General features: G+C 37.1%; 1 pseudogene across 1 annotated transcript; it reads left to right on the top strand.

Moving 5' to 3' along the window:
- Positions 1–1,589: 1,589 nt before the first annotated feature.
- LOC147887648 (flavanone 3-dioxygenase 2-like) lies at positions 1,590–2,686 on the top strand (annotated as a pseudogene). Its single transcript, XR_015543079.1, has 3 exons — positions 1,590–1,896; positions 1,998–2,321; positions 2,438–2,686. The product of XR_015543079.1 is annotated as a flavanone 3-dioxygenase 2-like (transcript).
- Positions 2,687–11,246: the final 8,560 nt, after the last annotated feature.

Below are 11,246 nucleotides of genomic sequence, written 5' to 3'. Positions count from 1 at the left end.
ATTTGTCCAACAGACAACAAGTTCTTGGTGATCGAAGGCACATGCAACACTGCACGTAGCATCTTGGTCTGACCATCATGCATCACCAGAGGCACAACACCCTTGTGTGTAATGTCATGCTGTGTATCATCCACTGTGCAAACATAACCATGCACACCAGGAGTCATCTCATCAAACCACTTTCCATGTGGTGTCATGTGATTAGATGCTCCTAAATCAATATACCATATATCATCCAAGCCACCATTAGTAGGCTTATGATCTTGCACATGTGTCATAGCAAATAGCTAAGCTAAGGATGTCTCATGCGCATGACTAGAAGAGGCAAAATGACCATGCTAATTTGACTTTTCTCTTTGATTTGCTAGCTTCTTGAAATAGTCTTTGGCAATATGGCCAACCTTGCCATAGTAATGACATGTCTTATCACTATGAGGATTATGCACTGTTTGTTGCAGTTGCTGCCAAGTACCCATGAAAAGCACCTCTCCCCCTACCTCTGAAGGCTCCACCTCCTCTCTGAGGTGACTGACTAGGGGTTTTAGGGACATTCCTGCCATTACCTCTACCACGAAATGAATTTCTGTGTCATCCACCATGGCCTCTCTGATCAGAGTAGAACACTGCATCACTATTGCTTAAGCTACTACCATTGGTATTCAGCCCAAGCTTCACTTCCTCATGGATCAAAAGAGCAACCAGTTGATTGAAATCCGGCATATTCTGCCTCACAAAAATAGAAGTGTCAAATGACTTACATTTGGGACCAAGTCCATTCAAAGTGATTGCAACCATGTCATCATCATCCACAGGAGCATCAATAGAGGCCAATTGATCAGCTATAGTTTTGATATCAGTCACATATTTGTGTATTGTTCTACCCCGCCTTGACATATTGTTGAACTTTTGCTTCAGCTGAATTTTCCTGGCACTTGTAGTTATGCCATAATATCTTGTCAAGATATCCCATGCATTCTTGGGAGACTTGCAGTTCAGAATTTGCATAACCATGGCATCTGAAATAGATATTGAAAACCAATGAAGTACCCTCCGTGCTCTTTCCAGCCAAGCTTTAAACGCTCCCCTCTTCTTCCCTTCCCCTCGCCTCGATCGCCGAAGAATGCCCCACATCCCCTTGTTGCCTCGTTTCCCTTCATCTTCTTCTTTGTTTACTACAAGCTTCTTCGTGTTCAATGTCCGATTCATCTTTGCAGACCTTGCAAATCGCCATAGCCACCCCCATGTTTGGAGATCCCTCTCCCTCCCAATTCCCAGCTAAGCTCTGGCATCAAAGAGATAGTCGATGGTGCATCCTCGACGTCCCTGCCTGTTTCATTCGACCCACCCACATGCGACCTCGCCTTTCTCACGTCATTTCCGATAATGTCGAACAAATTCCCATCTTAGACCTCTCCGGGCTGCGCTATGCTGATGACGGCCAGGGTCGGCTACAGACCATCCGCAACATCGGCTGCGCATGCGAGGAGTGGGGTTTCTTTCACGTACCCAATAACTGCGGGCTGCAGTCATTTTCTCAGTGCTAATTTGCGGTCATTTTAGCGTATTCAGAGCCCTTAGCATTCGTCTCCATGGTCGATTTAGCGCTTACGCAGTCAGTCGCAGTATTTAGCTTTGTAGCGTCTAGAAAAGTGCAGGTGATCGACCATGGCGTCCCACAAGCTGTTGTAGCGCAATGAAGGCAGCTTGTCAGAAGTTCTTTGGGCAGCCAACAGAGGCGAAAAACTAGTATCGTAGTCAGAATTTCTATGACGCCATCGCTTACTCCACAAGTTTTAATCCATCTTTGGAAAAAGCCAGAGAGTGGAGAGATGTGTTGTATATTCGAGAAATTCCGGGCAAGTGCAATGGCTTCGAAGAAGCGCCCCAAATATGCAAGTACGCGATGCTGATCCAGGAAATTTATTCATGTCTGCAACGATGTCTTATGTATGTAGAAAACTCTGAATATTTGAGCTTGTATATTGTGCTTGTTGTAGACGAGCATTTCACAACTATCGTGACGAAGTACACAAGCTTGTAAATATGATATATCAAGCGATTTTCCAAAGCATAGGATTGAGCTCCGACTATTTGAGGAAGGCATTGCCAGCAATACCTAGGCTACCTTGGCCGTGAACTACTATCCGCCATGTCCAGATCCGAGTGTCACCCTTGGAGTGAGTGAGCACTCAGATGCGAGCTCTCTCACGGTTCTTCTTCCCGATGAAGTGCCGGGACTGCAAATAAGGAAGGCCGATAAATGGGTAGCAGTGAAGCCTCTTCCTAATGCATTTGTGATCAACTTGGCAAATCAAATCCACGTACTCATGTGAGAGACTAGTATTAAAGCCAGATTGGACTTATGGTGAGACTTACTCTCTCTCTCTCTCTCAATCTCTCTCGGTCTCTATCTTACATGTTATAGCTCTTATTACAGATCTTGACCAACGGAATATACAGAAGCAGCGAGCATAGGGTGGTGACGAACTTTGACATGCCGAAGTGTTCAGTAGCTTGCTTCTTTGGACTGGCAAAAGAAACCTAGATGGCTCCTCTGTCGATGCTAGTGACTGAGAAGCATCCGGTGCTCTACAAGGAGGTCGTCTTTGAAGAGTACGTCAAGCACTACTACAACAGAGAGCTACTACCGAACAGAGGTGCTTTGGATTTTGCAAAAGCAACATGAAATCTACCAAACATCCGTTTAATTAGATTGTAATGAAGAAAGTAGTAAACTTAGACGAGATTCAATATAAAAACTGTTGTATTTTATTTTTTGTAGATCCATGATGAAAATCGTAAATTTAGACGTCTTTATTTGTACTTGTGTGTGTGTGTGTATGAGTAAGGGAGAAGGGGAGGGGGGAGAGAGAGAGAGAGAGAGAGAGAGAGAGAGAGAGCACAAGGAGGCACTAGCTTCCTCTTAGGCACTTTAATGTCCATGTCACATAGGTATGTATTGTGCGTTTGGGAAGAATAAATTGGTACAATCCAGGGATGTCCTCATCAATATTAGCCAATTGCTCCTTTAAATCTTGGATAGTTGTAAGATATGCATCCATGTTATCACCCTCATTCATATGAGTATCCTTCAACTGCTTGCGGAGATAGGCAACACGGGCCTCATTGCGTACCTAATACAAAGAGGCAAGCTTATCCCAAGGCTCCTTAGCAGTAGTGCATGATCTAATATGAGGGGCAATACTCTTCTTGATAGACAGAGCAATCAATGCCTGTGCCTTAGCATCATGGCCATCCCATTGTATCATCTCCTGAGTAGGAGGAATAAAGGCATCACGGGAAGAACCAGTGGATGTAACATCACTAGAAGAAGGTGTAGCCTTCCTGACAATAGGCTCATTGCCATTCACTATGTTCCACAAATTCTTGGCCATCAAAGCATGCTTCATCATGAATGACCACATAGGGTAGTTAACCTCATCAAGCTTGTCATTAGCACTGAAGGCCCCAAAGAAATCGTCTTTGCCACCAGCCATTATGCAAGCAGATGCACAAATCCAAGAATGACAAAGGCAAAGAACAAGAGCCTCAAGCTCTCAACTGCAAATATCAGTGACTGAATGTGTAAGCCTCAAGGCTTTTTCAAAGCACAAACTCAACTGAACAAGATCACTGCCAAAGTGTACTGCTGTCCATTGTTAAATGGTACATCAAAAGCCAAGTCCAGAGGCACAAGGGCCTTGCCAACTATGCAACAAAAAGAACAGAAGCTTACCAGGTGAGCCTGTGGAAGAAAGACAGCAAATGTCTACCAAAGAATGACCAAATATCAGCCCAGAAGTTGAGAAAAGTCAATGACAAGCATGCAGCCTATATGTAGCAGTCAATACTGACTAAAAATCAGCAAATAGTGACTGAATATCACTCCAGATGCCACCAAAATCAATTCATCCAGCAAAAGAGAGGGTTCTGGTGCAAGATCTGAGTGTCTCAGGCACAAATCCAAGTGGAAATGAACTAAATACAGCAAAATGCAGTTGCTGCAGCAATAAATCTCAGATTTGAATGTGTATCGGCCAGGAGAAGTGTCACCCAGCTTAATGCAACAGGTAGATGCAATCTTTCACGACAGAAATCCACGAGAGTGCTCCAGATGGCCAGAAAGGTAGGCAACCTACTGAAAAACTACTCTAGAAGTAGACAACCAGCAAATGATAGATCCACGGGAAGCGTGCAAGTGGGGGAAGACCAGGAACCAAGGCAAAGCCTTCTTTGATACCATTGTTGGGTGAGTGTTGGGTGGAGTGGACAACAAAGCAAAAGAGATGGAGGCAAGAAGCAAAATGTGCTATTGTAGTAGAATAACTAAGTGTGTTGAAAAGTACAAAGACTACACCCACACCCAATATGATGAAACCCTAAGATAGGTGTCCCAACACAGCTAGGTGTCATAAAGGTACATGTAGTAACTGTGCCATGTAACCTAAAGTCTAATAATTAGACCTACAATCATACCAAGGAATGAGCAGTACCTATGGATAACCCATAGAGTATCCTACATATGTGCTAAATGCAAACTACTATAAGCCAAATGCAAAGTCCTATATGCCAAATTCAAAATGCTAATAATGTTCAAAAGTACTCTATGGCAAATCCAAATTAAAATGAACAAGAAGATGAATTCTGTTGAAGTATACGACAAGTACAAAGTGCAATGTAACAAATGCAACATGTTATGTATTAAACTCAAATTGCTATGTGCTAGATACAAATTGATCTAAACCTAAGGAAGGGCATATTCCTTGGTCTTATAATTTTTGGAGAGGAAGCATGCCAACTCTCCCCCTACACAATGTGTGGTTATGTGCTAAATGCAAAGTACCATAAGCCAAATGCAAAGTGCTATATGCCAGATTCAAAATGCTATGTGGAAAATTAAAAGTGCTTTGTGGGAAATGCAAATTAAAATGAATAAGAAGACAAATTTTGCTAAAGTATACAACAAGTGCAAAGTGCTATGTCCCAAATGAAAAGTACTATTTGTTAAACTCAAATTGCTATATGTGCTAGATACAAATTGATATGAACCCAAGAAAGGGTACATTCCTTGGTCTTATAATTTTTGGAGAGGAAGTGTGCCAACTCTCCTCCCACACAATGTGTGGTTATGTGCTAAATGCAAAGTAGTATAAGCCTAATGCGAAGTGCTATATGCCAATTTCAAATGCTATGTGCAAAATTAAAAATTCTTTGTGGCAAATGCAAATTGAAATGAACCTAAAGAAGGGCACATTCCTTGGTCTTATAATTTTGGTGAGGAAGTGTGGTAACTATATCCCAAGCTCAAATTGCTACATGCTATATGCAAAATCCTATGTGCAAAATACAAAATCATACATTCCTAAATGCAAAGTACCATGTGCAAAATGCAAAGTGCTATGTTCTATATCCCAAACTCAAATTATTCATGCTATATGCAAAATACTAAGTGCAAAATGCAAAATGATATGAACCCAAGGAAAGGCACGTTCCTTGGTATTATAATTTTTGGAGAGGAAATGTGCCAACTCTCCTCCCACACGAATGTGTGGTTAAGTTTATTTGTTTATGTGTTGGATATAAAGTGTTATGTGCTAAATGCAAAAATGCTAGTTGCTCAGTGCTATGTGCTATATGCAAAATACTATGTATAAAATACAAAATCATGCATTTCTAAAAACAAAGTACCATGTGCAAAATGCAAAGTGCTATGTTCTATATCCCAAACTCAAATTGCTACATACTATATGCAAAATACTATGAGCAAAATGCAAAATGATATGAACCCAAGGAAGGGCACTTTCCTTCGTCTTATAATTTTTGGAGAGGAAATGTGCCCACTCCCCCCCCACACGAATGTGTGGTTAAGTTTATTTGTTTATGTATTGGATACAAAGTGCTATATGCTAAATACAAAAATGCTAGTTGCTCAATGCTAAGTGCTAATTCTAAATGGAAAATGCTATGTATGAAATTCAGAGTGCTATATCTCAAATTCAAATTGCTACCAAATATATACAAAGTGATAAATGAAAACTACTATATCCCAAATTCAAATAACTACAAAATATATGCAAAATAATATATGCTAAACACAAACTCCTATGTACAAAAAGAAAGAGCTATTTACCATGCTCTATATTCGAAATGTTATATGCTACATTCAAATTACTATATGCTATATTCAAATTGGTATCAACATAAACTAAAGGCGTTATAAATTTTGTGTGAAAAACATGAAGTGTTAACGACCTTGATATTTTGTTTGCAGATTATTTGAATAGGTGAATTTCAAGTCATTTTTAACACTCTGATCTACAAAAGGAAAATAAAGTAGGTGCTTCTACTTTAACATATAATTTACTTTACAAATATGAAAAGGCCACTTATTAAAAGGAGAGAATGTGCTTCCTACATTAGCATAATAGAGAACAAGAAAAGACGATTACAGCCAAGTTTCTCTTCATGGCTATTCATTGATAAATTTCTTAGAGAATGGAACCAAATTACTTCTCAATATATTTTGAAGATGCAATATTGTGTATTTTATGGTAGAATAGGATTTAACACAGGTTCTTTTACAAAGTTAAAATCAGTAATATCACTACTAGAATCAAGTATAACACCATATGACTTATCCAATAATACGTTCATACGTTTGCATGTAGAAAATGGCCTAGGACATAGATAAAAAATGGCTTGTAAAGCATGCATAGATAGTCCATTCAGAAAGTTGTACTCGGTTCCCTATGATCTAGACTATTTACAAAATGTATTAGGTGCAAACATATTTCAAATGCAAATGCTTTCTATGATTGATATATCCCTAAACGTTTTTAAAGTTATTACATCTTTAGCCCATGATCATTTGCCCATGTGACATGCATACCTCATGCCCACAGGGCTATCTCTCATGCCTCCCAATCCTATGCAGATACCATGGCCCTTTGCTCTCCTCATATTGGTAGCTTATGGGTAAGACTATGAAACCCTCTACTCCAATAGGAATTTTGTAAAGCTAAGCTCTTTGCAAATTTCCAACATAATTGTAGATATTAGAAGCTACACTAGATGTTTCATTGTATATAGAAATAGGGCTAATGCTTCCTTTCATAGCTTTTCCCTCTTCATGTAGTATGAGGATCATTAATGGAGCTCAGCGCACCATATAGCTCAATGCACATATACCTAGAACAATGACCACCCAAGATGTTGATATGGCATGTTAGCCATTTTAACACTAATACCTAAATGAAAATTGCTATATACTAAATGCAAAGTTTTATATACCAAACTCAAATTGCTAAATGCTATATGAAAAATACTATGTGCAAAATACAAAATCATACATTTCTAAATGCAAAGTACCATGTGTAAAATGCAAAGTGCTATGTTCTATGTCCCACACTTAGTAAATGCAAAATGCAAAATACTAAGTGCAAAATGCAAAATGATATGAACCCAAGGAAGGGCACATTCCTTGGTCTTATAATATTTGGAGAGGAAATGTGCCAACTCTCCCCCCACAAGAATGTGTGGTTAAGTTTATTAATTTATGTGTTCGATAAAAAGTGCTATGTGCTAAATGCAAAAATGCTGATTGCTCAATGCTATGTACTAAATGAAAAATACTATGTACAAAATACAAAATCATACAGTTTTAAAAAAAAAGTACCATGTGCAAAATGCAAAGTGCTATGTTCTATATCCCAAACTCAAATTGCTACATACTATATGCAAAATACTATGTGCAAAATACAAAATGATATGAACCCAAGGAAGGGCATGTTCCTTGGTCTTATAATTTTTGGAGAGGAAATGTGCCGACTCTCCCCCCACACGAATGTTTGGTTAAGTTTATTAATTTATGTGTTCGATAAAAAGTGCTATGTGCTAAATGCAAAAATGCTAGTTGCTCAATGCTATGTACTAAATGCAAAATACTATGTACAAAATACAAAATCATACAGTTCTAAAAACAAAGTACCATGTGCAAAATGCAAAGTGCTATGTTCTATATCCCAAACTCAAATTGCTACATAAAATACTATGTGCAAAATGCAAAAAAAAATGAACCCAAGGAAGGGCACGTTCCTTGGTCTTATAATTTTTGGAGAGGAATGTGCCGACTCTCCCCCCACACGAATGTTTGGTTAAGTTTATTTGTTTATGTATTGGATATAAAGTGCTATATGCTAAATGCAAAAATGCTAGTTGATCAATGCTAAGTGCTAATTCTAAATGAAAAATGCTATGTACAAAAATCAAAGTGCTATATCTCAAATTCAATTGCCACCTAATATATACAAAGTAATAAATGAAAACTGCTACATCTCAAATTCAAATAGCTACAAAATATATGCTAAACACAAACTCCTATGGGAAAAAAGAAAGAGATATTTACCATGTTCTATATTTAAAATGCTATATGCTACATTCAAATTCCTATATGCTATATTCAAATTGGTTTCAACATAAACTAGAGACGTTATAAATTTTGAGTGAAAAATATAGTGTTAAAAACCTTGATATTTTGTTTGTAGATTATTCGAATTAGAGAATTTCAAGTCATTTTTAACACTATCATCTACAATAGGAAAATAAAGTAGGTGCTTTTACTTTAATATATAATTTACTTTACAAATATGAAAAGGTCACTTATTGAAAGGAGAAAACTTGCTTCCTACTTTAGCATAGAAAACAAGAAAAGACAATTACAAACGAGTTTCTCTTCATGGCTATTCATTGATAAATTTCTAGAAGAATGGAACCAAATCACTTCTCAATATATTTCAAAGATGCAATATTGTGTATATTGTGGTAGAATAGAATTTAACACAGGTTCTTTTACAAAGTTAAAATCAGTAATATCACTACTAGAATCAAGTATAATACCATACGACTTATCCAATACGTTCATAAGTTTGCATGTAGAAAATGGCCTAGGAGATAGATAAAAATTGGCTTGTAAAGCATGCATAGATAGTCCATTTAGAAAGTTATACTCGGTTTCCTACGATCCAGACTATTTTAGGTGCGGACATATTTTAAATGCAAATGCTTTCTATAATCGATATATCCTTAAACATTTCTAAAGGTATTACATCTTTAGCAGCATGTATACTACATGTATTATATATGTTCGAATCGCCAACAAAGATTTTGTAGTAACTCAACAACCTTACTATCAACAACAAAACACGTTCTAGCGTTTAACTCTAGAACAAACCCCATATTTAAAAAATACTTGACAATGTATGAACGACCGCATCCAAAACTAGGAGTAAGTGTTCTTTCTTCAAAAGTTATTTCTGATATTCTTGAAAGACACTCTGCTGACTCACCATTCGATCTTATGAAAATTGCACGTGAGGACAACTACTTGTTATTACTAGAACAAATTAACATGCTACGTACAACTCATCAACTCAAAAAAAATACATCGCATGAAGTCGGCACAATTGTACTTTGTGATTCAACAAGAATTATTGAGCATCAGCTCATAACATGTATGAAAGGTCTGTCACAATGTGATGAATTAACACTAGAGTATGCATTATTCCCATTCCTCTATCCTTTCGGATATGGTGCTCATGATGGCAAGACGTTCTTCAACATATATTTAAAAATGAGAATATCAACATTGTTCTCCGTTTTCACTCTTTACAAACCATACTTGTTATTGATGTACCAAATACGTTAATCTATTTTAATAGCAAACTCTACTCAAACTATAGTATTATAAAGAGATATTAACCAACAAAGACAACAAGATCCAAGAATATCTGAACAAGAGATAATTAGACGTATTCTTAAGTTTCAGATACCAAGTTCTATTCCTGGATCTCCTTCATGGCACTGTAGAAACTTAAAAGATCTAATGGCAATGGTTGACACATGGGGCCTTCCCAATATATTCCTTACACTTACTGCAAATGAGGTATCAACCACAAGATGGTGTGAAATTGATCAAATAGAAACCATTGCTAAACAATTCAATAAAAACTTCACATGGAGAGATTGTCCAGTTGAATGCACAGTGCTCTTCCATGTTAGACTGCAACAATTCTTAGCAAGATATATTATGTGTGATAAAGGACTACTAGGTAGAGTCAGCATTCACATCATAAGCTATGAGGTACAAAACCGAGGATCTATGCATGCACACATGATGCTATGGATAGATGAACAAGACATAGATATCGTATCAAACCAAATAGATGCACATATCCCTTACATGAATGATTTTAATAACTGGCCAGAGAATTCAATTCAAAGAAAGCTTAAATATATGGCAATGAGAAAACAAATCCATACATGTAGGCTAATATGCAATCTATTTGACTCAAGCACAAACCATAAATGCAAATACAGATTTCCATATCCTATACATTTAGAGACTAAATCTACTCTAGATCTTCTAACACAAAGATGGATCTACTTCTGTCCATCCTAGAACATCGTAATGTCGTTCCATACCATGCAGGAATATTACTCTTGTGGTAAGCACATATGAATATTCAAAAAATAACCAACACAAGCCTATCATATTATCTTCTAAAATATGCTATGAAAACCAAACCCATGGGACACATGAACTTGAATCATGGTGATGCAACACTTCTAGGACTAGATAATCTAGATCCAATTAAATTAAAAATGATATATGCATACATTGTTTCAAAGCCAACATTTCTAACAGAGGTAGCATTGTCATGCTTACAAATATCTGCCATTCAAAGAAGCGAATCTGTGCATTTCATTGACTCCTCTCCCCCATCTATGTGCCCAAAATATCTTCGTGAAAATTGTGTTTCTATAATGCATCCTATAGATACATATTGCAGTCATCCAAGTGTTATGGAGAACTTAACCTACACAAATTGCAAGTTTACATAAATCTATGTTATAAATTCACTTTATAAATTAAGTCAAAATGAAAAATATTATTTAAAATTTTCTAGGAAATAGCACTAAATTCATTTATACATATTCTAGCTCAATAGAGCTACCTGCCCGAATCTAGTTACTCTTTATCATTAAAAATATGTCCTCAAACTTATTCTAGCATTCCTAGTTTCATCCCTCTCATCATTACCTTAAGAAAATTATTGCCCTATCCAAATGAATTTTATTGCTTAGAAGTTGGAGTTTGTAGATTTCATATATATTAAAAGATATTGCTGTGTCCTTGCAATCAATGAATAATTTCGGCAGCAAAAGATACGTACGCAAAGATGCTCTCA

The sequence above is a fragment of the Dipteris shenzhenensis genome, chromosome 22 (genome assembly GCF_047967505.1).
Source record: "Dipteris shenzhenensis isolate YYH24624 ecotype China chromosome 22, Dip_SZ_1.0, whole genome shotgun sequence".
In the NCBI taxonomy this organism is placed as follows: Eukaryota; Viridiplantae; Streptophyta; class Polypodiopsida; order Gleicheniales; family Dipteridaceae; genus Dipteris; species Dipteris shenzhenensis.
Note: the sequence above shows the minus strand (reverse complement) of the source record. Positions and strands in the feature narration are given on the sequence as shown.